Source organism: Crocuta crocuta, unplaced genomic scaffold, assembly GCF_008692635.1.
Source record: "Crocuta crocuta isolate KB4526 unplaced genomic scaffold, BGI_CrCroc_1.0 scaffold266, whole genome shotgun sequence".
In the NCBI taxonomy this organism is placed as follows: Eukaryota; Metazoa; Chordata; class Mammalia; order Carnivora; family Hyaenidae; genus Crocuta; species Crocuta crocuta.
In genome coordinates, this window is record NW_027531005.1 from 6,700,707 (window position 1) to 6,717,947 (window position 17,241).

A 17,241-nucleotide genomic window follows, 5' to 3' on the forward strand; every position below is an offset into this window, starting at 1 on the left:
GGACAAGGAAAACGACAGCCACCTAAGAACCAGGAAGTGACTCTCACCAGGCACCAAATCAGCCCGAGCCTTGATCTTGGACCTCCAGAACTGTGAGAAATACATTTCTGTTGTTTATAAACCCCCAAGCTATGGTATTTTTTGTTATAGTAGCCTAAATAAACTAAGAAAGGGATTCCACTCTCATCAGTTCTGTGATCTGGGCAAGCTAGTTAATACCCCTGAGCTTCAGTTTCTTCAATGTTAGATAGGGAGAGTCCTGTTCTATAATGTTGATGTGAGTATTAAACGAGACAATGCATACAAATCACTTAGCACAGGATGGCACATTGAACAGTTCACTAAAGGCAGTATTTTGAGCAGAATTTAGAATCCAGTAAGGAAACATGATAACTGCACAAATAACTATACCACATTTATTTAGTGGAGGATGAGTGAAGATATCATGGCAAGTGAAATTAAGGGAGGAAGAGACTTCGAATAGCAGAGATGAAGGGGAAGAGTAATCCAGGTGGACAAAAGGGTGAACCATAGCCTGGAGGCACAAAAGCACACTGTGTGTTTAGAGAAAAATAGGCAGACTGGTTTGGCTAGAGACTAGGGTATGCTTAGTGGTGGAAGAAAATGCTGACTGATGCCAATACATGTTGAATTGAGTTAAAGTCGTGGAAAGGTTTGAATGCTAGATTGGGGAGTTAGTGCTTCGTTGGTTTGGAAATAAAATTTGTGGTTTTTAAAATATTTTGTTTTTAAGTAATCTCTAGAAATGTGGGGCTCACATTTGATCAAGATCAAGAGTCACATGTTCTACCGAATGAGCCAGCCAGGAACTCCTAGAAATAAAAGTTTTGAAGAAGGGAATGATGTAAGATCTGGGTTTTTTGTTTGTTTGTTTGTTTTTAAATTTAGAGTGGGAAAGAGACTACAGTGTGGAAGGTTTATTAAGAGACCACTATTGGGGCACCTGGGTGGCTCAGTCGGTTAAGCATCCGACTTCGGCTCAGGTCATGATCTCATAGTTCGTGGGTTCGAGCCCCACATCGGGCTCTGTGCTGACAGCTCAGAGCCTGGAGTTTGCTTCAGATTCTGTGTCTCCCTCTCTCGCTCTCTGCCCCTCCCCCGCTCGCTCTCTGTCTCTGTCTCTCAAAATAAAATAAAGACATAAAAAATAAAAAAAAAAGAGACCACTATTAATAGTCTAGTTAAGCAGAACTTAGGATCTGATTTAGAGGTGATGGTCAGAGTTGATAGGAAAGGATTGTAGTGAAGCCATTGGGAAGACAGAATCTCTATGGTGGGGGGTAGGGTTGTCAGGAGCTCTGGGGATGGGGTTCAAAGGAGTGACCAGAGGCCAGGTTACTAAGAGATGAGCCATTAACAGGTGACCACTTGGAGATTCATTTTAGTATAAAGAGGGTCAAGTGAGCTGAAGCCATTTTATAAGAAGTTAGGAATGAATGGATAAGTAAGGGTGGGTACCCTTCTTCAGATGTTAGAAGGTTGAGAACTGAGAAGAAAGACCAAGCTGCTGGAAGTTTCTAGTAGATGACAGTTTAGAGATTAGTTTTGGTACAGACAGGAAGATGAAGGCAGATCACAAGGGGTCAAGGAGGAAATGGGGGTGGGGGTGAAGTGGAAGCTGTGCAAAAAGACGGTGGGAAATCTAGAAATTTAGAAATTTAAATTTAGAAACCTAAAGATTATGGGAGCTTTCAGGGACCTTAGAATGAAGAGAAAGTTCTCTTTCAGCATTCAAGAGACCAGAGATGTATAGTCAAAACAAGCCAGTAAGAAGGGATTGAAGTGGTAATGGATGGGGCAGTTTTGGAGTTAATGTGTAGAAATGGGGTCAGCAATGTGGTGACCGCCATGTCCAAGGACAGACAGAATGGAAGTAAGGATGATGCCTGTACGGTAGGAAGCCATGCAGCCGTAGAACAGAGAATGAGGAAACTCTACATGTACTGAGTTGGAACTGTCTCCAAGAAAAATTATTAAGTGAAAACAGCAAAGTGAGAAATGACATATATAGTGTATTACATTCTGCCAAAAAAAAAAAAGAAAAAGAAAAAGAAGAAATGACATTTGTATTTGCTTGCTTATTTGTTTATTTATCTACCTAAATAAACTCTGGAAAGATACAAATGATACTAAGAAAAGAGGTTACATCCTGGAGTGGGTGAGAGCTAAGATGCAAAGAAAGAGACTTTTCACTGTGTGCCATTTTCCCCCTGAGTTTTGAAGCATGAAGTATATTAACTATTCAAAAGATTAAATTAAAAAAAAATACATCCTTATTACAGTATGCCATGCAGATATTTAAAATAGTGTTAGGGCACTGGGTGGCTCAGTTGATTAAGCGCCTGGCTCTTGATTTCAGCTCAGGTCATGATCCCAGGGTCATGGGATCAAGCTCTGCATCAGTCTCTGTGCTAAGCGTGGAACCTGCTTAAGATTCTCTCCCTCTCTCCCTCTTCCCCTCGCCCCCCCGCTTGCACTTGCTCGCTCTCTCTTTCTCTCTAAAATAAAAAAATAAAAATTGTATAAAATAATGTAGAAATTATAGATACTGGCTTGGGCAAAGATCCATGACACAGGAAGTGCAGAAAAGCAGATTGTAGAATAAAGTATATAAAGTATCTGATAACCAGGAAATGACTTTGACCTATTTCAGGTCCTTGGAAGGCATTTAAATCACTTGGAATTTATAATATGGCCACTTAAATTGAAATCACAAAGATTATGTAATGATATGTAACATTTTAACAATGCAAATGAGAAATTCTAAACAGCATATTCACAGTATGAAATATGTGTAAATATCAACAGAGACGAATCAAAAAAGTGTGAAAGTAAAATTATTTGCATTGATGTGGTAGGATGTATAACAATTTTTAACTTTGAAATTGTTTAATATTGTTCGGGTGATTATGAACAGAATTAAAATATTTGTTTTTTTTAATTTTTAAAAATGTTTTATTTATTTTTGAGAGACAGAGACAGCATGAGCAGGGGAGGGTCANTTGGCAAGAGGGTATGTGAAGGAAGAGAGTGACAAGAAGAGAAGATACAGATCTTGCAGTTTGGGGAAGAAGAGTCTGAAGTAGAGCAGGGCAGGAGACTGGAGGGAAAGCAGTTCAGCAAGGGTGAAAGCCCCGCTGGTGTGGCTGTCCCAGTTAGCCAGGCTGGTGATTTCCTTAAAAAATATGCGGTAGCCTAGAGAGCGCACTGTGAAAACCGCAAATGCTGGGATGTGCAAAGAGGCAAGTAAGTGATTCTGTGATGGTTTGAAATGCACCATTGAAAAGCGCATCTATGGGATCTAAGGTTGTAAAAGAATTCACTGCCTGTATGTGAGTCTAGGAAAATTAGAAGGTTTGTCTGCAAACCTCTGTTTATTTTTATTTTTTTTAATACTTTTATTTTATTTCTAGGAGAGAGAGAGACAGCGTGAGCAGGGGAGGGTCAGAGAGGGAGGGAGACACAGACTCTGAAATAGGCTCCAGGCTCTGAGCTGGCAGTCAGCACAGAGCCCGACGCGGGGCTCGAACCCACGAACCGCGAGATCATGACCTAAGCGAAAGTCGGACGCTTAACCGACTAAGCCACCCAGGCGCCCCTGCAAACCTCTGTTTAGTGCTTTAAGTTTTTTTCTTGCATTTTCATTTTTTATTGATATGTAACGTACCTACAAAATGCATTGTTCTTTTCTGTATGTGCCCTTCTTTCTACCTTTCGTACATGTTCTTTAAAAATCTGAGATCAATATGAAACTATTATGTCCAGAGTAATCTGAGTTTTATAAAATAAAAGAAGCACAGGGATGCCTGGGTAGCTCAGTAGGTTGAGTATCCAGTTGCAGCTCAGATCATGGTCTCTTGGTTAGTGGATTTGAGCCCCCACCCCCACCCCCACCCTGTCAGACTCACTGTTGTCCGGAGCAGCAAAGAGCCTGCTTGGGATCCTCTGTCCCTACCCCCACTTCTCTGCCCTTCCCCTGCTTGCGCATCTCTCTCTCTAAAATAAATAAACCTTTGGGCTACTGAGTGGCTCAGTCGGTTAAGTGTCCAACTTCATCTGGGTCATAATCTCACCGTTCATCGGTTCAAGTCCCACATTGGGTTCTGTGCTGAATGCTTGCTCAGAACCTGGAGCCTCCTTCAGATTCTGTGTCTCCTTTCTCTCTGCCCCTACCCTACTTGTGCTCTGTCTCACTCTGTCTCTCAAAAATAAATACATGTAAAAAACTTTTTCTAATAAATAAACCTTTAAAAAAGAAAAAGAAATATATTTGTAACTGTATAGAAGGAAATGCATCATTATATAAATAATGATTATCTCTGTGCGGTAGGATAATGGTTGCTTTTTACCTGTGTTCGTTTTTTTTTTTCCTCCAAATTTTCTTAAGTGAACATGTTTTACTTTTACAGGCAAAAAATGTTTGGGGCTCTTGTTTTCACTTTTGATTAGAAATGTTTTCAAATACACAGATTATTCTTTGGAAAGAATAGCCATAAAACATCTATATTCCTAATACCAAATTTTCACATTTTGCCCTGTTTCCTTTTTAAGGTACAGCCATCATAACATTCCACCCTAATTAATTCAGTTTTCATATCTAAAAATAATGATTTCTTAAACGTAGCTACAATAACATTACAACTCCTAATAATTTAACAATTCCCTAGTATCATTTTGTGCCCAGTTCATGCTCAAATTTCCCTAATTTACTCCCAAATATCTCCTAGAACTGGTTTGCTCAAACCAGAATTTAAACAAGAGCCAGTAATTGCTGGCTGATAAGGTGTTACACAAGGTTCTTTTTAACTTCATAAGCAATCACAATGTTTCATGAAGAAGGTGGCATTTAAAATCTGGGACCTTAAGGACATGTCAGAATTGGGGCTCCTGGGTGGCTCAGCGGTTGAACATCAGTCTTTGGCTCAGGTCATAGTCTCATCAGTTGGTGAGTTCCAGCCCCACATCTGACTTGCTGCTGTCAGCGCAGAGCTGGCTTTGGATCCTCTGTCCTCCTCTCTCTCTGCCCCTCCCTCACTGAGACTCTCTCTCTATCAAAATAAATAGACATTTAAAAAAAAAAAAAAGAATAGGTCAGAATTGACATGGGGAAAGAAGTGAGCAGGTCATTTCAGGAACTGATATGAAAGTGAGAAAATGAAAGAGAGAAAGGTAGCTGGTGTGTTTGGGGAGCAGCAAGTAACCCAGTTTATTTGGATCAAAGGAAAAGGAATAATGGGGGATAGAATTAGTAAAATAAATTGGAGACAGATCATGGAGGGCCTTGAAATTGTTTCCGGTCCACCGTGTAGACTACTTGAGAATTCTAGTGAACCCCAGGTGTGAATAACCCATCAGTCAATAATCCCTGTGAGACAGTGGCTATGTTTTAATCACCTGTATATCCCTGGCACCCAGCAGAGCATACTTATAGGATGCTCAGAATGTATTCATTGTTGAAAACATGGTGCTATTGAAGAATTTTAAATTGAAGACTAACATGCTAAAATCTCCTTTGGGAAGGTTTAGGAAATTGGTTGGTAATGATAGTGAGTAGAATAAGAATTTAGAGGGGTGCCTGGGTGACTCAGTCAGTTAAGCATCCAACTTCGGCTCAGGTCATGATCTCGTGGTTCGTTGACTTTGAGCCCCGAGTTGGGCTCTGTGCTGGCAGCTCAGAGCCTGGAACCTGATTCAGATTCTGTGTCTCGCTCGCTCTCTGTCCCTCCCCTGCTCAGACTCTGTCTCTCTCTCATGAAAAATGAATCGATGTAAAAATGAATAAATGTGTCTCTCACACTCATGAAAAATGAATAAATGTTAAAAAATATATAAAAAGAATTTAGAGAAGAGAAGAAGCTCAGTGGATTGAGGCAATTGAAGAAAACTTTGTAGAGGAGGTGGGGTTGGGTGAAACTAGATGGGGAAGCAGCATATGCAGTATGAGGAGTCAGGAATGAGTTGAGGATCACACAATGACCATCGAGGAGAATGTATTTTTGGATGCTCTGAGAAATGAGATTCCAAAAGATAAGGTCAGGAATGGTTTGGGAGTCTAATATTGGTCAATGATCTCTTTTATTACTTAATTAATGACTTCTGATCATACTTGAATTCAAGATTTGGGGTTTTCTTATTTAAAGATATTTTAAAATTTATTTTTAGAGAGAGAGAGCATGAGTGGGGGAGAGAGGCAGAAGGAAAGAGAGAGAATCTTAAGCAGGTTCCATGCTCAGTGCAGAGCCTGACATGGGGCTTGATCCCACAAACCTGGGATAATGACCTGAGCTGAAATCAAGAGTCTGAGGCTCAACTGACTGAGCCACCCAGGTGACCCCCAAGATCTGGTTGTTGTTTTTTTTTTTTAATTTCGTCTCCCTATGTTTTTTCATGTAAGAAGAACTTTGAGTTCAATATGAAAGACAAAATTGGATGAGATTATTCTGAGCCTAAAAAGAATTCATAACTCAATAAAGCCTAAATGAAGGGAATATTAAATAAGAATTATATTGGGATTGTATTCGTTTCAGATATGTTAGACAATTGAAATGTGATACTGAGCACAACTGCATATATGACATGAAAGTAAGGTTGGCAGTGTGAGCAAATTTAGTTAATGGAGAAAGCAGAACATTTGCTCAAAACCCCAAAGAAAATTGTGTATTCTTTTTTTTTAAGTTTATTTATTTATTTTGAGAGAGGGAGAGAGTAGGAGAAACAGAGAGAGAATTCCAAACAGGTTCCAGACTGTCAGAGCAGAGCCCAATGTGGGGCTTGAACTCACAAACCGTGAGATCATGACCTGAGCTGAAACCAAGAGTCAGACGCTTAACTGACTGAGCCACCCAGAGGCCCCTGTATATTCTTCTTGAAGCTTGACAGTATTCCCCTTCCAGAAGGAGGATGGACCCTCCTTGATTATATTCAAATTAGCATTTTAATAGGTGTGAGGATTGGTGCAGAACTAGAAAAACAAACAAACAAATAACAACACCACTAAACTATATTTACCTGGCTTCCCAGAAAAATGACTCAAACCTGTTTGGGTTATTTGAGGGTGGTTCCCAACATTTTCTGAAGACAGGGATCACCGAGGAAGTTTGTTAAAACGGCAGAGTCCCAAGATCTAGCTCCATCAATTTTGATCCGTAGTTGGGAGGGCAGGTTAGGCAAACAAGCACCCGGGAAATTTCTCTTCTTCAACAAGCAGCCTGTGTAATTATGATGCAGTTCATCTATGAACCATACTTTGAGACATTTCTCCAAAGGCCCCAGTATCTTTTCTTAGATGAGAAAATAACTTGTACAATTAAAAACTGAGTTGTAGTTTAAAATAACTTTTTTAAACATTTATTTTATTTTTGAGAGAGACAGAGCATGAGCGGGGGAGAGACAGAGAGAAGGAGACAGAGAATCTGAAGCAGGCTCCAGGCTCTGAGCTGTCAGCACAGAGCCCGATGCGGGGCTCAAACTCACAGATGGTAAGATCATGACCTGAGCTGAAGTCGGATGCTTAACCGACTGAGCCACCCAGGCGCCCCTTAAAATAATTTTTTAAAAAACATTTTGTTAGGTCTGTTTGTTAGATCAGCTGCAAGTTACTGAAAACACAACCAACAGTGGTTTAAACAAGTCAGTTTTGGTTGGCTGGTTGGTTGGTTGGTTGGTTGGTTGGTTTGTTGGTTGGGTTTGGTATTTATCTCAGGCAGCAAGAAGTCTGAGGGTAGACTATCCAGGGCTGGTCCTTTGCACTCAGTGATTCGATAATGTCCCCCAAGGAGCCCATTTCCTTTGATTCTTCTGCTAGCCTTGTGTTAGGGTACAGCTTTAATTTTCATGGTCAGATGACCACTGCACATGCAAGTATCATGTCTGCATTCCAGGCAAGGGAAGAGAGAAGAAAAGGTGCAAGCCAGACACATTTGTCCCTTTCACAGAGTGTTTACAGATGCTCTACCAGCAATTTCTGTTAATATCTCATTGGCCAGAAATAGGTCACATCGCCACTTTAGCTGCAAAAGGTCTGGGAAAGCATTAAGTATAAATGTACTACTTCCTTGAGAGGAAAAAAGTGTCTGTGATCCTGTGGGGAGAACCAAACCTTCATTCCTTTTTTTTTTTTAAGTTTATTTATTTATTTTAAGAGAGACAGAGACAGCATGGGGTGGGGGTGGGGGAGCAGAGATAGAGGGAGAGAGAGAATCCCAAGCAGGCTCTGCACTGTCAGCACAGACTCTGACGTGGGGCTCGAACTCATGAAACCATGAGATCATGACCTGAGTTGAAACTGAGAGTCAGATGCTCAAATGACTGAGCCACCCAGACGACACACCAAACCTTCATTCCTGAAGGGTCTGGTCCTTTAACAGTCCTGCCTGCATGGGCTATGGTAGTTTTTCACTGACTTTAATCACACAGTAATATGTGATTCTATGAACCTCAGAGATACCTCAGGACACCATCTGCATTCCAGACATAACCCTCCTTACCTCCATTGTGTATAACTTCTCAATTTCCCCTTATTAGTCAGGATCAATCACCCCAACTAGTACAGTAATCCTTTCCCTTGTCTAGTGATTCACTGGCTGTGGCCACTTTGTTCATGAGCTCGTTGGGCAAGAATAGCGATGGCTGGAGGAAGAGGCCAACACATCCACAGGACAGGTCTTCTTGCTCAACTGATCATTAATACCCTCCTCTACTGAGGTTGCTCTTTATAAGCATTCACATGGAACACAAATACCTTTCCACATTCTGTGACCATTCATATACCTCTAACCACATGCCATTTCCCCAGACCTTCCCCAGACCAATCTTCCAATCACGTTACTTCTGTGTCCCTGACCATCCAGCAATATCAATAGTCGCTACCATGAGTCAGTTTATATATGTACCTCTAGACATCTCTCTTTTCAGGCACAATGAACAACAAGGTACCCTGCTTGAGTTCTGCCCATAGCAGGGAGTTTCCTTTCCACTAGCCTTGGGGCCACCTTGGAGTGGGGCTGTAGAGCTACAGCCACCCACTTTGAGTAGAGCCAGCCTATCATACTAGACCATTTTGTAAACTAACCCCAAATTCTTTATTCCATAGTCAATTGGTTGTAAGGAATGCTCCATGAAGCCATAGATGCAGGTGGAGGAGGAAGAGGAGGCAATGTGGCAAGAATATAGGCATGGACATCTGTGCTACTTTTTCATGTAAATTTCTCATACCTTCAGGACCTGCTTGATCTGAGTTTCCCAATCTTGCACACACCGCTTCCATTTGCTTATGGACTACTGCCATGCATGCCCAACAATATGGCTTGGCAGATGGACAGCTCAGGACAGATCAGGTGGATCATGACCAAGCAAGCATTCAAAATGTACGAAGGCAGAAGCAGAGCAGAGCTCTTTCTCAAAAGAGACTAGTTGTCTGTAGAGGATTGCACAGCTTCACTTCAAAGTCCTAAGGGTCTATGCTTTGATTCACCTACTAGGGTCTGCCAAAGTCTTCATACAGCTATTCTATCTGCCATAGACTCTTCAAACATCACTGAATTTGCTAGGTCTTATGAAAAGTAAAGCAGCTTGCATGGCAGGCTGAACCTATTGCAGATCCTTCTCTTGTCCTGAGCTGCACTCAAAAATGGCAGCCTTTCAGGTCATTCAATAAATAAAAGTAGCACTCCCTAACAAAGAATAGGTTGTCTCCAAAATCTAAAGAGGTCCATGAGGCACTGTGTTTCCTTCTCAAAGATAGGAAGGACCAGGACAGAACAATCTGTTCATTTTTTAAAAATATTTTTAATGTTTAATTTTTGAGAGAGAGAGACAAGTGGAGGAGGGGCAGAGAGAGAGAGGGGAACAGAGGATCTGAAGCAGGCTCTGCACCGAGAGCAGTGAGCCCGATGAGGGGCTCAAACTCACAAACCATGACCATGACCTGAGCTATAGTTGAGCACTTAACTGACTGAGCCACTCAGGTGCTCCAATCTGCTCACTTTTTTTTTTTTGAAGGAGTTCTCTCCAGGGTTCCTAGAAATTTTATTGAAATGGAGCCTCCTGAATTTTTGTGGGATTTATTTCCATCCCTCTGGCACACATGAGTATTACCAATGTGTCTACAAAGTTCCTACTTCCTATTTACTGGGTCATGTCAAAGTGATATCATCAATGTAATGGACCAGCACTATGTTCTGTGGAATGAAAAGCTGACCAAGGTCCCTGTAGATTAGATCATGACATAGCACTGGCTAACTGATATAGCCCTGAGGTAGGACAGTGAAGGTGTATATTGGTCCTGCTGGCTGGCAGCACACTGCTTCTGATTATCTTTACTAACAAGTATGAAGGAAAAAAACATTCACCAGGTCAATAGCTGTCTACCAGGTACCAGGAATAGGTTGAATTGCGCCAGCAAAGAAATCACAGCTGGAATATCAGCTATAATGAAAGTCACCACATGATTAAATTGACATTGAACTACTTTCATTCTCCAAGATGTACTTGTCTTCATAGGCCAAATAAGCAAATTGATTTGGGATGTATTAGGAATCATGACCACTATACTGCTCAAGTCTTTGATGGCGGCACTAATCTCACAAATACTGTGTTGCTTTTCGTTTGCTATAGTGATAGGTAGGGTCAGCTCTAAAAGCATCTATTTGGCCTTTCCTACCATAATAGCTCTCACTCCATGTATTAAGAAGCCAGTGTGGGGATTCTGCCAGTTGCTGAGCACGTCTGTGCCAGTTATACATTACAGAGCGAAGAAATTACCCGGAGGGTGGCTGTGGGAACCCACTGGGCCCACGATGAGATAAACCCGATGCAGAGCTCCATTGATCACCTGACAGCTATAGTCCTATTCTGACTAGTGGACCACAGTGGTATTTTGGGTGTTCAGGAATTAGTATCAGTTCAGAGCCAGTGTCTAATTCTCCCTAAAATGTTTATTTCTCCTCTATTTCCTGTTTCCAGGGAAATGGCTTCCAGGCTCTAATGGCTTTCCATTAGGGAAGGTTAGGAGGAAAATTTCCAGTGAGCACATTTATGTGCAGTAGATTCCTTCTTCAAGACCCGATTCCCGTTCACGCAAGGGGCTCTGGGTCATTGAACTTGCTCCATTCTGGGAATTGGTTGGTTCCTATAAAATAATGCAATTTGCCAGTGTGTATGTCACCTCTTCACAGAGTATACTCTGTACCCCATCCTGTGCGGTATGCTGTAACTTAAATCTTACGGGTCTAGGAGAAATGAGAAGTAGTAGGGATGAGTCCTTAGGAGGACCTGCACTCTCTTGCAGGGGGAAAGCCATTATGAGTTCATCAGACAAGCGGAGCCTGTTGCCAATTCTTAATGGAATGACATGGGAGAAACAAATAAAAATATTGAAGTATAATTGAATTTTGCATTTAAAGTATGATCAGTTCTTTAAAGATGTGATTTCATTGCATAAAAACAGATGAGATTTGTCTCTTTTTTGAAAGAGAGGTTGGATATATATCAGGTTTCATAGTCTACATTCATTCTGTTACAAAATCCACATATTTGTGACAGCAATTGCTAGGGTAGAAATTACCACTGGCAATTTTGACCACTATTAGTCTTGGGTTTTATGTTCCCCTGATTAAAGGAGAGCCGTGGCTCACCTTTTCAAGGTGATATGTTCGTAACAGGATACTGCTTTCTGTGGTACTTTTTGCGGGCACTAACCTTGAATGAAAACCTGTGATAATAGGTTTAAACTATTTAATCCATGAAAAGAATTTGGGTCCTTGCATCCAGAAGGAAGTTATGCTCATAGGAGTGTCAGATCCAGCATAGCAAACATGCTGTGGACACCCATTATATTTCAGGCATTGTGCTAAGTATGAGGGTACAAATAAGATCCAGCCGTAGGCATAAACTGAAAAGAGTACAATCTAGCTACAAGCTTAGCTAAATTGTTCAAATTAGAAACAGAAATTAGACTCTGCTTTGTCAATGTAAATAGAAAATAAATTGGAAAAGAATCAGGATAATTCTAGAAACAACATGCCAGTACCTCTTTTAAAATAATATGAAAATAAATTTAAAAATTAACAAAAGAAAAAGTACTTCAAACTGCTGCACAATCATGACACATTCATAAAAATTGCAAACAATAAAAAAAAGAAAGAAATGAAAATCATCTGTAAGCCCCTTGGCTTCCAGAGTTTTCTCTGGGCGCGCACACACACACACACACACGTATACAAAACACATATTTTTCACAAAAATAAGTCTGATGATTAATGTTTTCCAGAAATCTAAAGAGCACCATGGAGAATATCTGGAGTTTTAAAAAGTTTCTTTATTTATTTTGAGAGAGAGAGAGAGAGCACAAGTGAGGAGGGTCAGAGAGAGAGGGAGAGAGAGAATCCTAAGCAGGTTTCACAGTGTCAGGACAGAGCCTGAGGTAGTGCTCAAACTCATGAACTGTGAGATCCTGACCTGAGCAGAAATCAAGAGTTGGACATTTAGCTGACTGAGCCACCCAGGTGCCCCTGGAATTTTTTAAAGAATAAAAGAAAGAATTCCATAATTGCCTTTTGAATTGTCCCCTAATAATTCTACTCATATTACTTATATGACTGTTTTGAGGTTAATTCTTCATGAGTGCTAAAATTGTTTAAGCTTGGTATGTTTATTTTGAGTATATTTTGGAAAACCAAAGGAAAAGGAAGAATAAAGTGACATTAAAACAATCTTGAATTGATGTTAAGAAGTAGCAAAGGAAAGGGGCACCTGGGTGGCTCAGTCGGTTTGAGTGTCCAACTTCAGCTCAGGTCATGATCTCATGGCCCATGGACTTGAGCCTTGTGTTGGGCTCTGTGCTGACAGTTCAGAGCCTGGAGCCTGCTTGGGATTCTGTGTCTCCATCTCTTTCTCTGCCCTTCCCCCACTCATGCTCTGTCTCTCTCCCTCTCAAAAATAAAACATTTTTTAAAAAGTTAAAAAAAAAAGAAGCAGCAAAGGAAAAGCAGCTTTCATTTATAAAAACATGGTTAAAGAGTGGTCAGGTGGGGGGAGGTGGCCTGGGTGGCTCAGTTGGTTAAGTGTTTCTTGATTTCAGCTCAGGTCATGATCCCAGAGTTGTGAGATTGAGCCCCATATAGGGCTCCTTGCTGAGCATGGAGGTTGCTCTCTTCTCTCTGCCCCCTTTTCCCCACTCACACACTCTCCCCCCTCTCAAAAATTTTTTTTTTATTAAAAAGTTAAAAGTAGTCAGATGGCCTTGTTTGCCTGGCACTGAGGGGACTCCCGGGACGCAGAACCCACGGTGCTAAAACTGGGCCAGTCTGAGGCAAACAGGCATGACTGGTCATCCCAGACAGAGCCCGGGGTGCCACAGAATGCGTACTATCCACATCTTGTTACGGCCTAAAATCGGAAAAGTTCTTGATTCTGAAACTCACTTGTCCCCAAGGATTTGGAATGAAGGATAGCAGGCCTACATGTATACAGACTGTTGCTGGAAGGAGACGGGGGCAACTGGCCAAACCGCCCCCCACCCCTGCCCCAGAAGGAAACAGGTGGCTGGAGACCAGGTATAGAAGGAAAAGTTTTCACCGGTGTAGAAGGAAAGTATAGCCTTTTGCATCCTTTGACTGTGAACCATGTATTACCTGTGCAAAAAATAAACAAGGTAAGTTTCTTGGGGGGGCGGGGAGGGATGGGTTAGTATTGCTTTAAAGTCTCTGCATCTGCTACAATGAAGCCCTTCCTGGTTACTTATAAAATCAGTGGTTTCCAGTATTCCTTGCTCTTTTACTCCTTTGGGCTGTGTCTATAATATTCTTTCTACACATATCACTTCACTGTCCAGAAATAGGAAGGAATAGTGTAGGCAGACAGCTCTTTGGAGACATGCTACTTTAAGAGTTTCCATACTGGTGATGTTGGACCTGACATTGGTTCAGGCTGGGGAAGAGAACCCCCCTGTAAAGGCAATGACACCTAGCCAGTCAGAGGAAAATAATATTTGTAGTGGTTCTTACTAAGGGTCCCTCACTGTTCTAAGTCCAGAGTGTCTGAACAGCTAGGAAAAATAGAATAAAATGATTTTTAAATCATTTTTTTCATATTTAGCTTTTCAAATAATATGCTGCTTTTTTTAAATCCCAAGACACATTTTCAGTGAAATACCTTTAAATCTGAAGCAATGGATACATTTGTTAATGAGGAAAAAAGTTCATTATATATATNGAGAGGAATGCAGGGGATGGGCAGAGAGAGAGGGAAAGAGAGAATCCCAACATTTATTTTGTATGCCCTCCATTCAAGCCACCCGGAAATTGAAGACCAGAGAGTTCAGACAGAATTTTTAGGAGTTTGAAATTCAGTCACTCTCATTTTGGGGGAGAAAGTATTTCCAACACTTAGATGAGTAGAACTGAATCCCCAGCAGTGGTTTTTCCAAGCCCAGCTATTAATTTTATGATTATTGTTCTAAAATCTTGTTCAGTTATGCTGCTTATATCTGTTTTGAGCAGTTNTTCCTTTGGGGAAATCCCACCTTCCTTCACAGGCTAAGTGTACAAGGGCGAGGTTTCTTCTTGAGCCAGAGTTGGAGCAACTGTGTCTGTTCTTGCCAGTCAGAACACGGGGATAGATATGTGCTCCAAGTTGGTCCAATTAGAATGAATTTTGGAATTTGGTGGGAGAGAAGAACATGGGGGGGAGGAGACTCCCTCTCTCTTTGGCTGGGACCCCTAGCATTGCAAGTGACCTGCTGCCACTGAGAGCCACCACTCAGATTGATGAGGTGAAGAGGAAAAGAAGTCTAAAGAAAGCTAAGTATAAAAATAGGCACCCTAGATCTGGCTACATCACGGTGATCTTGCACAAGGGATGAATTCCTAAGAAAAGGTGACCCTTGTTAATGATCACAGCACACAACCAGATGTGGTGATATGCCAGTCAGTACTCGTCCGAATCCCTTTGGCTGCTATAACAAAATACCACAGGCCGGGTAGCTTATAAACAACAGATATTTACTTCTCACGGGGGGAAGTCCAAGATCAAGGCACCCAGCAGATTCGATGTCTGGTGAGATACTGCTTCCTTGCTTCCTGGTTCCTAGATGGCTATCTTTTAGCTGTGTAGTTGCCTGATGACCTTTTTGCAGCTCCAGCAGAGACAAGCACAGTAGGGCTCTTTTAAACGTAGATCCCAGGGGTGCCTGTGTGGCTCAGTCAATTAAACATCTGCCCTCAGCTCAGGTCATGATATCATGGTTCATGGGTTTGAGCTCCACATCAGGCTCTGTGCTAATGGCTTGGAGCCTGGAGCCTGCTTTGGATTCTGTGTCTCCCTCTCTCTGTTCCTCCCCTGCTCGTTCTCTCTCTCTCTCTCTCTCAAATAAACATTAAAAACATAAAAATAAAAAAAGTGGATCCCGAAAGCTGGTTCTGCTGACAGCTAACCACGTTAACTGCAGTAATGGTTGGCTTGGGCAGTCCTGAAGCGGATAACCCACCCCAATACTGTAGTGTAGACAGTACTTCCTGCAGTGCCAAAAAAAACTCATGCAGAACCCAGAAAGAACCCATCATCACCCACTCCTTACTGAGGTAGGAGGTAGGGACTAACCTCAAGAAGTTTGGCTCCTCAAGCTTAGGGCAACCAAGAAATGAGTCAGCTTGCTGGAGAAAGCTTCCCACAGTCTGTGATTCACCATCTCTAGCAGGCCCCCACCCCACCCCCACCCCAGTAAGGCCTATGCATTTCTTTCAAGAGCATAATAACACCTTATATTTGAAAAGCAGTGAAGTGCTGTACCTCTTTCAAAGTACTTGTGCATTCATTATCTCATTAGGATACCAGATTTGCTATTTTTCCCTCCGGATTTTTTTTTTTAATGAAAATCCAGTGGAGAAATTTTGTATATGGCTTTCAGTGAACCTTGAGAGGAGAAAATCAGAATTCAATCCAAGAGCAAAACTTTTTCCTAGAGCCACAAATATTATCTTTCTCTCTCATGCCAAAAATAATAAGGGGCAGAGGCTGGATTATAGAAGAACACTGAGGGGAGGCAGAAACCTGGGTTCTAGTTCCACATCTGCCACCAGGTAGCTGTGTGACTGGGACAAGCTCTTTGATCTCTCTGTGCTTCAGTTCCTTCTTTGTAAAATGGCAGCATTGAGGCTTCCTGGGGTGATTGGCCTTGATATCTCCTGATGGGCTTTAAAGCTCTGAGGTTTTATGGCTTGGGGAATGAAAAATTGTAAATGAGCCCAGCCACTATTTGAGGGTGCACAGGGGAGATTCCCTGCCCAGGGTGCCAGGAGCCACAGCACAGAGGGATATAAAGCTGAACATGACTGACTCCCCAGAGACGCCAAGGCCCTCTTCCAAAGTTGTAGGCAGTTGTTAATTGGTTAAGTGAAGGGTGAGTGCTGGACCATTCACAAGGTGCTGGCTGCTTGATAGATCAGGGAACTTGGTGGCCTGTGGGATGAAGTGGATATCAGATTGGTTCTTGGAATGGAAGGAGAACCTTGGCGTTTCCCTGGAGAGGTGGCCTGTGTAGGGCTTGGCAGCCAGGGTCGCGGGTCCTACTCAGCAATGCAGAGACTAGCCCATTTTTCTTGCTGATTCCAACCTCCTCTGTACAACTCTTTCTTCCAGCAAGGGCTTTCTGCCTAGTGGGGAGGTGAATAGATCCTCACCTCCATGAGCCCCTTCTGTGTGACTACACCCTCTAATCTATCCCGGCTTCCATTTCCAATGACTGCTTTGAGAAACTAAGTGGCAGTGGTTTATGTTGTCTCACTAGTGCCTGGATTCTGTATCTTTTTGAGAGCATGGACTAGGGTACCTCAGACTGCCTTCTGTCTTTCTCAGCACAGCTTTGGCTCAACCTGCCCCCTCCCCTGTCGCTCCCCCCTTCCCAGTCCAAACAACCAACTACCACCACCATTGATAACAACAAAACCCCTCATCATCCCATTATGTATCTTCTCCTCTTAGGAAATTGTTCTTTGTTCCTAAACAAATGCATGCCAAAGTGCAGTAGTTGCTAAGACTTATTACCTTCCCATCCCCCCTGCTGCTGCTCCAAATGTGTATTTGCATTTTAGCAGGAACACTGGATCCAGTTTGGCAGATACAATCCCATTAAAGGAACAAACTTGTTTCAGCATCAGACCTATGATGGGAGATATTTTTGTCCTTAAGGAAGTTCTTTTTTTTTTTTTTTTTTTTCCTTTTTCC